The 17513-nt window shown below is 35.2% G+C and overlaps 1 protein-coding gene across 2 annotated transcripts in view; it reads left to right on the top strand.

The window, feature by feature from the left end:
• Positions 1–17513, top strand: part of LOC150088725 (coronin-1C-like) — a 244800-nt gene that overhangs the window by 56243 nt on the left and 171044 nt on the right. The gene's annotated exons all lie outside the window — the stretch shown is intronic.

Below are 17513 nucleotides of genomic sequence, written 5' to 3' on the forward strand. Positions count from 1 at the left end.
GCAAATGCAATAAGACCAAGTTTACTACCCATTTATAATTGGATTGCACTAACAGGAACACCCAATAAACCGGAAACTGCAATTTTTTTTTTATTGTTTTATGGTAGTGACCTCCAGAAATGTGCTCCTCTGCTCGCACCATCCTGCCTCACAAAATTTCTGTTTGAACAGAAAAATGTGAGCTCCTGAAAACATGAGTCAGCCTTACAATATCACCTGTTATCTTGTGAATACAGCGAATGACTACAGTACGCTGTATTGGTCTCCAACCAATACATCCGCAGTAAATGGGAAATATAGCTCTCACACATTTAACATTTTTTAAGCTTTGTAAACTTGTATTGCTGCGCAGGTCGCTACGTTTGGCTTGGTGCCAGGTTTTGCATTCACCTGGTGTCACTTGCAGATGAAATTACACTAGAGCCAACGTGAAAATCGCGCTATATTCGCATTATTCCCTAATATATCAGATGCATTGGAGCAAATTCGCATTGCTAAAATGCACATTATAGCAGAACTGACTGTACTTTTGTACCTTCATGTTTGACCACTTTGCTCCAGCAGTCTTTGATCTGCCATCTTGAAACAAGATGGCCACCTCTCGAAATACAGGTGCAGTCTGAAACTCTTCTGCATGCGGTATAGCTGAAACACAATTTACAATACAGAATTGTCAGCTTCACTAAAATTGTCTTTGTCACCATCTTTTGAGCTAGTATTATCTAATAAATTAGAAATAATTTATTAGATAATAAATGCCAATGGAGAAAACAGTTTTCTCCACTGGCAGACCGATGTCTCACAACCAACACATCACAGCCAACAAGATCACCACTGACATCCTTTAAGTTATTGTTTTGTTTGTTGTTGTTATTTGGTTTTTAGAAGCATTAGCAACTAAGGCCATATTGCTCTGGGAATATGCGGTGATCATTCCCTGATCTTTCCGCATCCTCCGTATTTGGTGGTCATGGGCTCAAACCCCAGTCTAATCAAGAAGCGTGTGCTACACATTGCTGCTCCTGCCCACGGAGGCGCCTTATTGTATTGTGAATCTCCAATGCAGTGTATTGTGTTAATTCTTAGGTTAGTCATTCCTGCATTTATAACCATGATCTTCAGTACCTTTGTGTTGATCACTTACCTTTTAATGAAAGTGATCAATTAAGTAAGTAAGGAAAGTCTACCACATTGCATTTTTGTAGCTGGTGTTGAATAACGATTTTAAAAGTTATGATTACTCTTGCACTATTTTAAACTAATTATGCAAAGAAAGCTGATGGTCAGACACTTAACGAAATGTCAATTTCTCCTACCAGGATGTTGACTTGGTGCATTATAGCCTTAGATGCTAATGCGCCATAAAACCCTAAAACAAACAAACAAACAAACCTACCAGGATGACTGATATCACTTGTAATTGTCACATGATAAATGATTATAAACATTCGCAATAGATGGGTGGGTGGTGTTTACTCCGACATATTATGTAATATGTTTCAGAGAGTTTCTATAGCTAAAAAATTTATAGTTCAGATTACGTGATTTTATACTGTTTAGGTATTATCATTCACTTACGTTGTAGAGGCCAAAATTTGCCCCTTTTTCAGGCAGTTTTTCCCTCATTTTTATATAAGTTTATTTTATATAACATGGCATCATTGCAACATTTTTTTTTAACCATTAATATTTAATCTAAAAAATAAATAAATATGTATGTATACAGTAAATCCCCACTATTCGAGGGGGTTACGTTCCTGAGAAATGCGGTGAATACCGAAAACGCAAATACTGAGTTATGGCTCCCATATAGTAATAAAGGGGTTCCGTTCCCAAGTATGAAATACAGTATATAAGAAAAATAAGTCTAAAATTGTGTCTATGTATGTATTATATGTACTCTCATAATATGACTATGTACATAGTGAAATACAAGCATATGGCATCGAAATGAAAATAAGAAACAATTTAATATTAAATGTAATATTTATTAGAAATTTCAAACAAATCTTTCAAACCAGAGCTATCACCAGTTTCGCTCAAGTGTTGATAAAGGAGTTTTGCCTTTTCACGAATGATGAGTGAACTTAACGGAATTTTGAGTTCGGTCTTCTATCCACAGATTTAAAGCCTTTTCTGTTTTTTCTAATTTAACATCATGAGTTACAGAGCAAATTTTTGAAGCAATTAGCACATTTTCACGGACACTACGGCGGATTTATTCTTCCGATTTTTTGATTGATCGTACCGTTGACTCATTGATTTTATAATGTTTTGCCACTGAGGAGACACTTTCACCATTAGAAATTTTGTCTAATAACTCAATTTTATTCGCTAATGTCATCACCTTCTTTTCACATTTCCCTTGTTATTCGTAGCCATATTTTTGTATGGGTTAGAAAGAACTTGTCTACAATAAAGTCACTTTCTTCCGTTAACACACTCGAAAAAGTCTGTTTTACACTGCAAAATGGTAGATTTATCACTTTTGTAAGCATACCAATTTATAAATTGATAAATTTATTCAATTTATAAGCATATAAATTAAAAGCAAATGACGAAACCTTCCATGACAAGCGCATAACACACACTGAACAAGGATTAGCGAGAAACGTCCACGCCGGGATTTTGTCACCACTCTCCCCCCCACCCACAGCGCTGTTTTGACCGGGAAAGATAATTTTAGCTACACCCATGTTTTTTTATGGTGGAAAATGTTCACGGCGCTTTAAAATTCACATTTTTTTTTAGGTTTCATTTTATATTAAATCAGTGACCGCGAAACCGTGAATACAGATACCGCGAATAGCGGTATCTGTATTCACGGTTTACTGTATGAGCTTTTATTTACAAGTGTTTTTCACAGTGTAAGGCTAACTCCCATAGAATTATACAGACTAATGCAGTAGCTTCCCATCCCTGGTTGTATGCATAGGTCTGTAATTGTGTGTTTGCTCAAGGGTGGGTTTGTCCCTTTGCACTGGGGGATCCCCTACTTTGAGACCAGCTAATTCAAACCTGAGTGAAAAGGCAATCAGAAATTTCTCAATTTTGTGATGGGAATTGGGCCCAGACCTTTTCAAAAACATGCCAAATGATTGAACTACTATACTGAAACATTGGACATGGTCACGTAAGCAACTCTTTGCATTGTGAAACCCATGCTACTACTAGGTTATTATGAAATAAAAAAATATATATTTTTTAATTGCTTATAAAAACTAATATACCTAAATAAAAAATAATAATTATAACCTGTTTTTGCGGCTACCTAAATATTATTGACCCAAAAAATTTTCATGACAATTCTTATATGGCTGCACTAAAATTTTAGTGAGAAAAAAACTTTATGCAGTCCATTTATTCACAGGTTGTGCATTCACTTAATTGTTAAAAGCTTAAACATATTGATAGCAGATGTTATTTAAAATTACTGAAGCCTCAAAAATATATTCTTTTAACAAAAAATGTGTATTATATTAGATATTTTCCACTATTGCACTTTTATGAAAGTTATGTAAAATATAACTAGTCATATTAGTACACCTACCATATATTTACTCATGAAAACAATTTTTCTGTTGAAACTGATTGAAATTATTTAGTATAACTGAACATATTATTTAAAAAAAATATATATATATTATTTAAAAAATTATATATATATGTTATAGTTATGAACAATTAAAAATTGCCTGAGTTTTCTGTAGTAATTTTTATTCTGGTAAAAGTGTCATGAGCTATTTTGAGAAGGTAACTAAAGTAGGACTTTAAATATAGACACATTCACTTCTGCCAGTGAAAAATTTGGGCTATAGCTACAAATATCTTAATGCAGCTGTATCTTGCTTCCTGAAATTACTGACTTACTAACACATATTTAGTCACAACTACTTATGTCACATGACAGTTTACTGTTTTTGCTATTGCTTTTTTCTTCCCATACAAATGTTTTATTGCACTAATTACACGCAATATGTTATGTGTATTTTAATTGTTTTTTTTTTTGCAGAAATAATACTTATGAATTAAATTAAGTTTTAACCAGTTTTAATAATTGAATTCACTAAGTCACTTAGTCATTTATGCTTAATTTATTTAGAAATGTATATGATATTAATGAGCTTCTATAATCATGTAATATATAGTAGAAATATAGGTTCTTTTGAAAACTGATTGCAACCATACTGACAAGCTGCAGTCAGAACAAACTTTTCTGAAGATTAATTGACACCTTGTACAATTCCTAATTTTTAAAATGCTAAGAACTTGTAGATGTGTATAAATGCAATACAGCAGAGAAGATTATTGGATATATTCATAGCAACTTTTAATTAAGTGACACATGCAAGAGGAATGAGTAATTTTCCCTGGTCTCTTGTGTTATTAATGTTTACCATTATAGGATGCATGTCTATAAAAATAAAATGTTTGTTCTCTGATTTCTTCCCACTCCCAATTTTACTCTGTAGTGACAAATAGCACACACATAAAAATCTAAAGTAATATAAAAAATTAAATGGCTTTGAGTGAACAAATAACTATATTAAGCTTATAGCACTGTAGTCATCTAGATACCTCACCTCTTATGATGTAAAGATAAATTTGATAAAAAAGCTTCTTTAAGTAACTCATTCTGGAAACTCTGCTGATTTAAATTCTCATGTGAAAGATTGAAAAATAAAAAGAAAGGCAAGGATTTGGGGGGGGATTGTTAAAAAGACATTACTTTCCTGAAATGCATTTTAGAAGAGTATCAAATCAAACACTTGAAAGAGCATAAAATCAAAAGCATAGGCAAGTAGAATTAAAACTCAAGCACATTGGCAAGAAGTGAACTGTTTCTTTTCATATTAAACATTTTCAATTGCCAATATTTGATTTAAAACATTTTCATTTTCAATTTAGAACAGAGGAATTGGTATAGGTTGTAGGAAGAACTTGTATAGGTCATAGGAAGAGCTACTCTCTGTAAGCACCAGTCTCCAAAGAATTCGACTATGGGCTCGGTGAATTTGGTTATGGCAGATGCTTCCATTTCACATAGTTTGTATTCACTACCCAGTTTAATTAAAATTAAGATTTTGGTGGCTTATGTCATGAATTATGACAATGGATTGATAATTTCATTCTTTCCTGATGAACTCTGTAAACTGTGTTTATGATGGTATGAATGCATGTGAAAACTTGTGTAGCACGATAATTTAATAATGGCAACAATCAAGTTTAAATTTGTTTAAACTTCAAACACTCAGCAGCAGTTAATAATAAAGAATCGTTATGTGACAAATCAAATTAACATATTGCATTGCATTATTGTCAGTCATCAACTCAGTCTTGTTCCAGTATTCTGTTGTTTGTTTGTTATTTGGTTTTTAGTAGCATTAGCAACTAAGGCCATATTGCTCCGGGGATATGCGGTGGTCATTTCCTGACCTTTCCGCATCCTCCGTATTTGGTGGTCACGGGCTCGAACCCCGGTCTAATCAAGAAGCATGCTACGCACTGCTGCTCCTGCTCACCTGGCTATGGAGGCGCTCCGGTGTTCTGATTCTGTCTTGTGCTTACATTGTTACATTGTGCAATATAGAATGGGAGAAGGAAACTATTTCTGATAGTAAGGTAAGCCCCTAACTCGAATATTTTCATTGATAATTTCCTTTGGAATCATATTTTTCTGTTCTTAAGATTTTAGTGACTTATGCAAATCGATAGTGAAACATTTTTAATCCCACTACTAACTTAGCTGTTGCTACAAGGTACTAAAATATAGCTAAAAGCAAGAGATACTTATTGCCTTAGCTTTGTGCCTCATTTAATAATAGCTAATTAAATTTGCTCTCCTTTTTCCGTATCATTAGAGTTATGAGCAGTGCAGTATAACAAATAATTTAATTGTTGAAATACACAATGGTTTTTTGTTTTATTTTATTTTTGCAGATAATCTCAAGAAGGTATAACAAAGTAATCCTTAAAGAACTTGATTTGGTCATATAAAATGACAACAAGAAAGCAAAAGATAAATGATGAAGGCCGTAAATTCAATGATAGTTGGACAAATGAATATTTTTTTGTTTCACACAACGAAAAGGCACTTTGTCTGATATGCCATGAAACTGTTAATAGTTTAAAATTGTTCAATATTAATAGAGACTGTGAATCCCATCATAAAGAGTATTCATCATTTCATGGAGATGTATGATTGAGAAAGCTTGAATGCACTGAAAAAATATTTGAATAACCAGCAAAGTTGTTTCAAAAAAGGTTTTAAAAGATACTTTGTCAGGTGTGCGTGCTAGCTACCTTGTGGCTAAGCATATTTCTGAGAGAGGAAGGCCATTCACTGCTGAATGTATGTTAATAGTAATGAAAGAAGTATGTCCTGATAATTTACAGTGTATTCAGAATGTAAGTTTATCTGCATCTATGATTACAAGGCATTTGGAGGTCATGGGAGAAGAGCTATATTCTACTTTGATGGAAAAAGCAAAAGAATTTCGGTATTTTTTATTAGCTCTTGACGAGAATCTTTGATATAACAGGCACTGCTCAACTACTAATTTTTATTAGGGCTATAGACTCCAAGTTTGTGATCACAGAGGAGCTGCGTGCTGTTCAAAGTATGACAGTTACTACAACAGCAAAAACTATATTTATGAAAGTGTGAATGTTTAAGGAACCTTAATCTGAGCTGGAATAAATTAAAAAGTGCAACAACTGATGGTGCAAGAAATATGGTAGGAGAAAAATCTGAGGTAGTTGCACAAATTAATGAAGAAATAGTGAAAGTTAATGGTACCATTCATATGCAGTTTCATTGCATCATTCACCAACAAGCTTTATGTGGAAAAATTTTTAAATTTGGAAATGTGATGAATGTTGTTGTTTCAAGCATTAATTTCATCAGGCATTATGGACTGATTCACAAGCAATTTAGAAATTTGTCTGAGATAAATGCAGAATATGAGGATGTGCTGTACCACACTGAAGTTAGGTGGCTTCGTAGAGGCTTAAGATGTCTTTAAGCAGTATTTTTCTCTTTGTCATGAAATTAACATATTTCTAATAGAAAAGGAAGAACTCAAAAGGAATTTTCTGACTTAGAATGGATTTGAGCTTTGGCTTTCTTAACTGATATTGTGAAGCATCTGACTAATTTAAATTTAAAATTACAAGGCAAAGGAAAGTTTTTATCAGATTTGTTCACTGAGGTGAAAGCATTTGAAGGGAAACTGAATATTTTGGTGAAACAGTTTTGTGCATTTCTCTTACTGTAAAGAACTACAATCTAATGGAGAAATGAATAGATAGACACAATTTTTTCATCTTTAGGTTAACATTACCGTATGTGAGTAACTTTTAGTGGCTCCCTGCATTCTATTCTAAAGCTCAGAAAACAAATACATAGAATTGTTTTTAGTAAGATCTGCGAAGAAACGCTAGAAGTGGTTTTTGTTGTGGCCCATTGAAAGCAAAAGGTTAGGGACCCCTGGTTTAGAGTTTGAGGAAAATGGAGTTTTCATTTCACTGTCATCATTCATGATATAAGCCTAAACTGGATGATGCTAAATTTTAATTAATGAGACAGTGCAGATGTTGCACAGTCATATTTTTCTGGTACTGCGATAGATTTGTGAGAGTGCTTTTAGGTAAGGAGAACTTTCTGTACAGTCAGTTTGGTTGGATATTCGTGTGATGTTCATTATTTTTTTATGCAATAATGTTTACAATATGCAGTAGCTAGCTGAGCTGTGCCTGAATTTTGAAAATTAAGTGCTGCTTCTGAAAGAGAAGCAGTTATAAATTTTTAAATGACAAAGATTGACTTTATTTTTCAATAGCAGTATACTCTGCCAACCCATAATTCTTGACTAATTGTGCTGATCTCACCCCATTCTCTCAGTTGAACATTCAGTGAGCAGTTAACGGAATAAATAATCAACCAGAAAAAGTACACCTGTGAATTTTTAATGAGGGTTGGAACATGATCAATATAACTAAACAACTGTGGGGGGGGAATCAACATTATAAAACTTGTGCAAATTTAAACCATGCTGTGTTACATGATAATGATATAACTTAGTGACTTGTTAGAAGAACATGAACATCATAGAAGTTTGTTTGTTTTGCTTGGATACTTTATTAGGATGGCTCACATTTTGTCCAACCCTTTTTTTTATGCATTATGTATTAAGCCCCAGAACACACACTGATATTTAGTCCTGAAGTGGAAGCAGGAAAAAAAGTTATGCCAGTAGGTGTATTGATATAAGTTGTTCACCATTCTGTTTTTGTGGAATAAAGGTTAGAAATTGATTAAAATTGTACACTTTTTCATGCTATCCATTATTTTAATAATATGAGGAATGACAAAAAATCAATTTTTTTAATTGCACTGACAGTAATGACCATCTTTGTTGGCTCAATGTTATGCAAATGTTATGCTGTACACAACTTATCTTTTTGAATAAAAACAATAATAAAGTAATTAGAAATAAAGGAGATTGACTATTCTTCATTATTTTAATATTAATTTTTTTAATAAAAAATTAATGAAATTAGTCATGCCAAAAAAAGGTCCAATTTTTTTTTTTTAGTGCCCATACTTCTTGAATTATAGCACAATTGGTGATACAGGTCAAAAATCTGAACTGTATTGAGGATGCCAACTCTAACAAAGGAATACATCACATTGCAAATATATATATTTTTTTATTCAAGATTTATTTTTTAAAAAATAAATAATTTTTGATTATCTGTGTTTTCTGGTTATCAGTGCTTCCCCTCCCCACTATTAGCTTGTTTACTGTAATAAAAAAATAATGAATTATTGTTTATTTTGTTAATCACATAAGATCTGTGAAATTCATTCTGTATTTCCATTTCTATTAAAATTGAGGAGGAAATAAGTATGTTACGAGAAGTTTGGTGAATGTATTTGTGAGTTATGTGCAGTGGAAGTAAAAACAATTATTGTCATATATTCTTCATTTATTGATGAAAGGTTAGTTAGTTTATTTTTAATATCAGTTAATCAACAAATGAAATATAATTTAAGTTAAAAAATTTGTGTCTTAAATGTAATTCAGTGAATATATTACCTATCTTTACAAAACTGGAAAGTAAATAGGCTATGAGATTGTTATTTGTGTATTCTTATTTAATTGTATTTACAGTCCAGTCCAAATAGGAAAACCAGTACAAGAACCAACAGACGAGAAGTTATACTGAGCAGATTAAGAATAGGACACACCAGTGTTACCCACTCCTACCTGCTCTAAGCTGAATCTCCACCTTAGTGCTCTGACTGTCACACAGTGCAAACAGTCCAACATATTCTACTTGACTGCCCTAACTTTACACAAGAATACCTTTAAATACTTAAAAGGAATGGACACATTTTAATTACGAATAATATATCAGATAAATCTAATATATCCAAAGTTTTCCAGTTTCTGAATTGCATAAATTACTATATTATATAAAAATCATAACAAACGACATTAGTGAATAAACCATAAATCGTTAAGTTTGGCACACTATAGCCATAGAAGCTGATGCACCAGTAAAATATCCAAACCAACCTGTCCAAATTAGCTCAAAAGTTGAGGTGTGAGTCATGGAAACATTATAGTGATTATATAGCACCTGATTTATAAATATCTGATTAAATTCTTCTGAAGTCAGTTAAAACATTAGTTATAGAATTTCTAGCATAAAGGAATAATCATCTTTACTTTAATTTAGTGCAACTTTTTTTTTTTCCTCTCCTTTTTTAACACGCTAACTTCAAGCTTTGCTGTTGAGTTTGGTTCCTTATGGCAGTCTGGAAACCTAAGGGAGAAAATTGTACCCTAGGGGAAGGAAGGGCAAGAATGAGTAGTAGGGAAGCCACTACTCCTGGCCTTGAAAGAAGACTCAAGATAGTTCCAGACATGATCTCATCTAAACTGAATTCCATATCCTGAACTATGTTTTTGGAACATGCATACCACAGAAGATCAAGTACTTGGATTTGTCCCCCCCCACAATAATCCAGAAAACATATTGAATTACCAAAAGCAATACATTTCTAACCTTGATATACTGATAAGAAAGAAATAGCAAAATAAAATTGTTGCACAAGGAGTAACAAATGATAAAAGAATTAGCATTTGGATGAAATGCTAAGTCTCACATTTGATATGCCAAAACCTAAGACTCTGAATGCAAAATACCTGAACCTGCAAAATATTTCTGTAATAAGTGCTAATAATGCTAATGTTTTGGCCACTTCCAAGCAACACATAGGGGAACACCTATATGCATAAAATGTGGGTAAAAATGATCATAAAACCAACAACCTGCACACTCAGTGCTGTACGTTGTCCTAATTTGTAAAGGAATCCACATGGCTTACTCTGAAGAGTGCTATAAACAAGAAAAACCAATTCCAAATCAGAAATATAAAACTGAAACAGATACAACCTGCTAAGAAGCAAAGCAGATAATTTATCACCAACACCTACAAATAAATTAACCTGCACCCATGCAGCTACAAAGTATAATGCAGTAGGAATTTGATCTGCAGTAGGAACTTTTCATTCCATCAAATGGGCCTTGTTGCAAGCCAAATTCTTACACTATCACAACAAGGCCAAACTGTAAATGTACTGATCAACGGTCTGGCAAACAAAGAATCAACTAAGACATAGTACTGACACCCTGCCCAACAAATGTATCCAGGGAAAGAAGTAGCAGTAGATTTGACCCTGGAAATACATTCCAATAAAGAAATGGACATTGGTAAGGCTCTTACTAATGATAAAAGAATTTTTATCAAAAATCTTTAAAAAAAAAAAAAAAACCAAATCAGTCAGGTAAACAAAGGAGTATATCCCTTTTGAGACTATTCTTAAGTTTAAATAAATCAAAATAGTGGATGAAAATACTTATACACCAGTGTTTATGCCTCCAAGAATGACACATCAAATGAGGTATATCCAAGATAAAAACACACACACACACACACACACACACACACACACACACACACACACACACACACACACACACACCCTATATAGGGAAAGACAGACACAGTGATGATATACACTGGGGAATGACTATTTAGTCTGAATATAATATTTCAGTCCAACATATCTTCCCTGACACTGGTGGTGGTAATAATAAGATAGTTTGACCATGCTCATTATCTCTCTCTCTTTCTCCAAAAATAGATCTCATCTGCAGACTTAAATAACCTAGTAGCTCAACTCCCAGCACCTTTTTTTTTTTTTTTTCCCCCATAGTGGGTGACACAGAGATACATAGCCTTCTACAGGGATGTACTGATACCATTTGATGAGGTCAGTTTATTAAATGAATGTGAGAGATCATATCCTCTCATTACTTAACAATGGCACATTTTCATTTCCAGCCTAGTCTTACTGTGTTCACACTCTGACTCCTACCAGTATAGTTATAAGATGTAAATAATCTATATTCTCCTTGTATTTTCAAATAAGAAAAGAAATAAAAAAATTTTTATTTATTTATTTTTTTCAATAATTTTTAACTCAGATAAGTAAACAAGTGGTTTTCTTGAGCCCTAACAGAAACCCCCATTGTTGCACTAGTAAAACTCTCCAATAGATAAGAAGCAAACTAAAAAAAATTATGCAAACTGGGTCTTTGATCCACAGGTTATACAGGAAGCATCAATTGTTTGTAGAAGCACAACAATGTCATCCACAAAGCGAACGACCAATCTTCAGATAATTAGACTAAAATCCATAAAATGTATTTTATGGATTTCGATCCATAATCATTAACCATATCATAATCGTGAAGTTAACAAAAAAAAAAAATCTGGTAAAAAAAAGCAATTATATTGAGAGAGAGAGAGAGAGATCTTTGTCAAAGTGTTATTGATGTTATCATTCCCAGCAGAGTTCCTAATAAAATAAAAAGAACATAAAGAAAATCAACTTAATTTTTGTACAAGAAGAGAAGCATACAACAAATCACTTAAGATAATTGAATTACAGGACACGTTCAGACTTAACCAGTGCAATTGGTAGATTATGAAATGATCTCTTATCTCCACCAGAATTAGTTGAAAAAGCTGCTTACTATATACCATATTTTCTGGACCATGAGACACTTTTTTTTTTCTTGGAAAATATTGTCCAAAATTCTTGTCTTCTGGTCTCAAGATACTGTTAGATGCAGGCAAGAAATGGATACTGGATAACATTCATACCTCCCCCCCCCCAAAAAAAAAAGGCTAAACCAAGTCTGAGAAAATGAAGCTTTCAGAAGTGTACAGAAGGATTTGCTAAATATAAGTAATGGCCATATTTGAATTCTTACAGCGAAATTGTCATGGGTAATTCTTTTGAAATAGTGATGACACATTTCGACTTTTGACATGAATTAGCATGAGTCAAGTTGTTGAAGCTTGCAGGAAATATATTTAAAGGCAAATGAACTCCCTTCTGTGCATAATTGTATCATTTTATAAGACGCCCACACTGAACCACCATTTATGTGAGTGATTATACTCCTTTTCAACCTGCACCATGTATCACCAACGTAGGAGCAGTTCACATTACAGTATGGTTGCTCTTAACTATTTGTCATTTGGGAACTACATCCTCCAGGCAGACATATATGTGCTTGAGGTGGTATAAACATATCATCTCATGCACCATAATGATGCAAAATTTGAGTACCAGCAAGGTTGCTTTGGATTAAGCTACTTAGTGCAGTGTCTAAACTACTCTGAAATGCTTAGCTTGACCATACCTTGACCTATATGGAATAAGGTTGGCCAGCAACTCCCCTCATCCCCCTTACTCCTAAAAATACTCAGCAGAAACCCTCATTAATTCCTCTCTAATAGGATCTGTTCTCTTAATGGGATCTTTTCTTAGGATGATAAAGTAGTAGTAGTAATGGCAAATGATCAGCTGATTTCATCAGCCAAAAAAAAAAACTTTACTGATCCGTACCCTCCAAGAATTTATCTAGTTCTATTGAACTAGATAAATTCTAGTTCAATAGAACTAGAATTTATCTATTGAATTTAGAAGGCCATTAACATTCAGCTTACTGAATCCATTTGAGGCTTTAAACACTTCAATCAGATCTCTTTGCCAGTGCCTAGTCTCAAGACACTGCAGTTTGTAGAACTGAAGTCTTTCCTGGTAAGAGCACCCTTTGTTCCTTTCACCAGTCTGGTTGACCTTCGCACAAGTTCCAGCAGATTTACATCTTTCCTAAAGTGAGGCCTCCAGACCTGTATACAGTACTCAAGATGCCATCTAACCAGGGCCACATCTTGAGTACTGCAACAAAGGGATAATCACATCCTTATCCCTGCTAGCAAAGTTTCTGTATATCATTGACAAAACCCATGAGCTATCCTGCAGCATTAGTTGAGGCATACAATGCAAGAAAGCAAGCTTATGTAGCATCAGCCCAAAAAAAAAAAAAAAAACCTTCCCACTTCACCCATCCATTCACTCCAAATGCCTGTCCAGTTCAGCCTTAAATTATTTAAGCTATCAACTTCCACAACAAGAGATAGAAGTCTGTTCCAGCAATCAACTACCTGCTGGCAAAAGGCAAATTTCCACACATCTATTCTATAACTGTCTTTCCTCAATTTGAATATGCCCCCCTCAAGTTTTTAATCCGAGCAAGAGGAAGGATCCCATCAGCACCCATAAGTATGTCTGTACTGCTCAGTGAACTTCGTGTCTGACTGCACAATTACCCTCAGGTCTTTTTCATTTTCTACCATCCTGAGAGTAGTTCCACACAGTTAAGTTACTCTGAGATTACTGCCACCCATATGCAGTACCTTGTATTTGCTAGTATTGAATTTCAACAGCCATTTCTCAGCTCATCAACCTAATTTTTCTAAATCTTTTTGCAGTAACATACCATCATTACTCTCGTTGACCACCCAGCCACCCTTTTTATTATCTGTAGGTAGGCTGACATTAAGCCTGATATTCCTTCATCAGTATCATTGATAAATATTGTAAACAACAATAGGCCCGGCACTGGAACCTGGGGAATTCCATTAATAACATTAGTTCACAAAGAGTGCACCCACTGATAACCACTCTGTCTGTCTTCCACTTAACGATCCCTTTATCCATAGCAGTAACTTGCTGTTAATTAGCATTAGTAGAGGCATTTGATGCAAGAATGCAAGCTTATGCAGCCTCGGCCAAAAAAATAAAAAATAAAATAAAAAAAAAATAACCACTTCCACTTCACCCCTCTGTTTGTTCGAAATACTTGTCCAGCTGAGCCTTAAACTTATTTAGGCTATCAACTTCCACAACAAGGGATGGAAGTCTGTTCCACCAACCACCCACCCGCTGGCTAAAGGCACATTTCCGCACGTCTATCCTACATCTGTCTTTCCTCAATTTGAATTTATGCCCTCTCAGGTGATTATTCTGAGCAAGAGGAAGAATCCCATCAGCATTGAGCATGCTCAAACCATTCAAGGTTTTATACACCTCTATCAAATCACCTCGCTGGTGCCTAGTCTCCAGAAACTGTAATCTGCAAAACTTAAGCCTTTCTTCGTAAGAGCACCCCTTTGTTCCATTCACTAATCTTGTTGCCCTTCTCTGTACTCGTTCCAGCAGCTCTACATCTTTCTTGAAATGAGGCCTCCAGGCCTGTATACAGTACTCTAGGTGTGGCCTGACCATTGCCTTATCCCTCCTCCTTATCCCTGCTAGAAAAATTCCTATATATCATTGACAATACACCATGAGCTACTCTAGCAGTCCGTCTGCACTGCTCAGAGAACTTCATATCTGCCTGCACAACCATCCCCAGGTCCCTTTCATTCTCTACCACTGTCAGTGTAGTACCACAGAGTTGATACGTTGCTCTGGGGTTGCTGTTTCCCATATGTAGTACTTTACATTTGTCAATGTTAAACTTCATTTGCCACCTCTCAGCCCATCTGCTTAACCTTTCCAGATCCTGTTGCAGTAGCATAGTGTCAGTAGTGCCCTTGACATCCCTGCCAACCTTTGTATCGTCTGCAAACTTGGACATTAAGCTTCATATACCATCATCAATATCATTTATAAATACAGAAAACAATAATGGACCCAATACTGAACCCTGAAGAAATCCACTAATAACATTAGTCCACGATGAGCAGTGTCCATTGATTACCACTCTGTCTTCTCCCCCCTCAACTACCCCTTTATCCATAGCAGCAATTTGCCTCCAGTGCCACACTGCTCCAATTTGTGCAGCAGTCTTCCATGTGCAACAGTATCAAAAGCCTTTCTAAGATCCAAGTATATAATATCAAAGTTATTCCCTGCATCCAGTTCTTTTTTGACTGCATCATAGTATCCAATCAAATTGGTCAGGCAAGACTTCCCTTTAACAAAACCATGCTGTGTCCGAGCTATAACTGAAGTCTTGTCTAGATGATCCTGCAGTGCTTCTTTAACCAGTGCCTCGATTAACTTTCCGGGAACAGAAGTTAAACTCAAAGGTCTATAATTACTTGTGTCAGCCTTTGATCCTCCTTTGTGAATTGGGGTCACATTTGCACATCTCCAGTTCATGGGTACCTCCCCTGAGTCCAAGGAAGCTCTCATAATTATGGCCAAGGATTTGCTTACTTCCTTTGCTGCCTCCTTTAATATAACTGGATAGATCCCATCCACCCCAGGTGCCTTTCTTGTGTTTATCTTCAACAATTTCTCCTCCACTTTACTGTCAGTTATTACAAGATTCTCTAGCTTACTGCCAGAGTTGAATACACCTCTGGCATTCCCCTCGCTGAATAACTCCTCATGTGTTGTGAATGTCGATGCAAAATATTCATTTAGTTTGTTAGCTACCTGAGCAGGATCATCAACAGTTGACCCATCGATATCAAGTAGACCAACCAATCTGATTCATCCCCTTCCTTCTAGAGTTTACATAAGTAAAGAACTCTTTGCTATTTTTCTTTGCATCCCTTGCCAAGCCGACCGGGCTAGCCTGGTGGGTAAAGTGCCTGCCTGGCAACCCAAAGGTTGCGAGTTCGAATCCCGCCTCTGGCTTGGATCAAAGTACTGCAAAAACCTTGGGAAGTGCATTATGGCCATAGAAGCTGATGCACCAATAACTACGAAAAAAAAAAAAAAACCCTTGCCAAAGATTTCTCGTAATCTGCCTTCGCCTGCTTAACCTCCTTTGTAACTTGGTTACAGATCAACTTATATCTATCATAGGCTTCTGTGTCATGTGTTAATTTGTATGTATCCCATGCATTTTTCTTCTCTGCCACATGTCTCATTAGTTCATCTGACATCTATTTAGGCCTAAACCTTGAATAATATTTCTTAGTTGGTATATAAAGCCTAGTAGCTTCCAAGATAAGTTCTTTGAATGCTTCCCATTTTGAATTTCTGTTGGTAACATCATCAGTTGGTCCCACTGTATAGAATTTAAATACTGCCTCAGTCCATCGTAGTCGCCTTTACGAAAGCAATAACCCTTCCCTTTACCCCTAATGGTAGTTACCTCTTTGAGTAAATCCCACTTCAGCACACTGTGATCACTGCCACCTAGTGGTTCATTTATCTGCAGATTCTTAATGCATGAAGGATCACTACTGATAATCAAATCAAGAGTATTACTCCCTCTAGTTGCCTCCTGAACATGCTGATGTAGAAAACAATCATCCAATAAATCCACAAAAGCCTTGCTAGTGTGTGAGTGACCAGCCCCCAAATTCCAGTCAATATCTGGGAAATTAAAATCCCCCATTATAAGATTCTCTGAATTACTGGCCCACTCTATTTCCCTGTACAGTTTCTTATTATACTCATCAGAGTGATTAGGCCTATAGCACACTGCTACTCTCAATTTTGATCTCCCAGTGCTTATGTCACACCAAACTGACTCGACACTGCACTATCCAGCGATGTCGACTGGCTTCACTTCCTTGGATTTTATGTATTTCTTAACTAATAGCATAACCCCTCCTGCCTTCCTATCCTGTCTATCCTTTCTGTAGACATTGTACTCCCCAAATTCCAGTTCTGCATTCCTTATATCTGTGTGACACCACGTCTCTGAAATCCCAGCATTAGTTGTACAATGTGTACAACAATAGTTGTACACATTGGCACTAATGATATTAAAAGTAGGAGACCGGCGGAATTACTTAACAAGTACAGGTCACTGTTGAAAAAAAGCCGTGAATTAGGGTTGAATTTAATGCCACATTGTTTCAGTTTGTACAGCAGTCTTCTATATGCAACATTATCAAAAGCCTTCCTGAAGTCCAAGTATATCAAAATTATTTTTTGCATCCAGTTCCTTGGTCACTGCATCATAGTAACCAATCATATTGGTTAGACAAGACTGCCTCTTGACAAATTCATGCTATGATTGCAGTATAATTGCATGCCTGCCCACATGGTCCTGTATTACTTCAATCAGTGATTCCATTATTTTCCCTCAGACATGTTTAGATGTCTGGT

The sequence above is a fragment of the Mastigoproctus giganteus genome, chromosome 3 (genome assembly GCF_048544385.1).
Source record: "Mastigoproctus giganteus isolate SK-2022 chromosome 3, ASM4854438v1, whole genome shotgun sequence".
In the NCBI taxonomy this organism is placed as follows: domain Eukaryota; kingdom Metazoa; phylum Arthropoda; class Arachnida; order Uropygi; family Thelyphonidae; genus Mastigoproctus; species Mastigoproctus giganteus.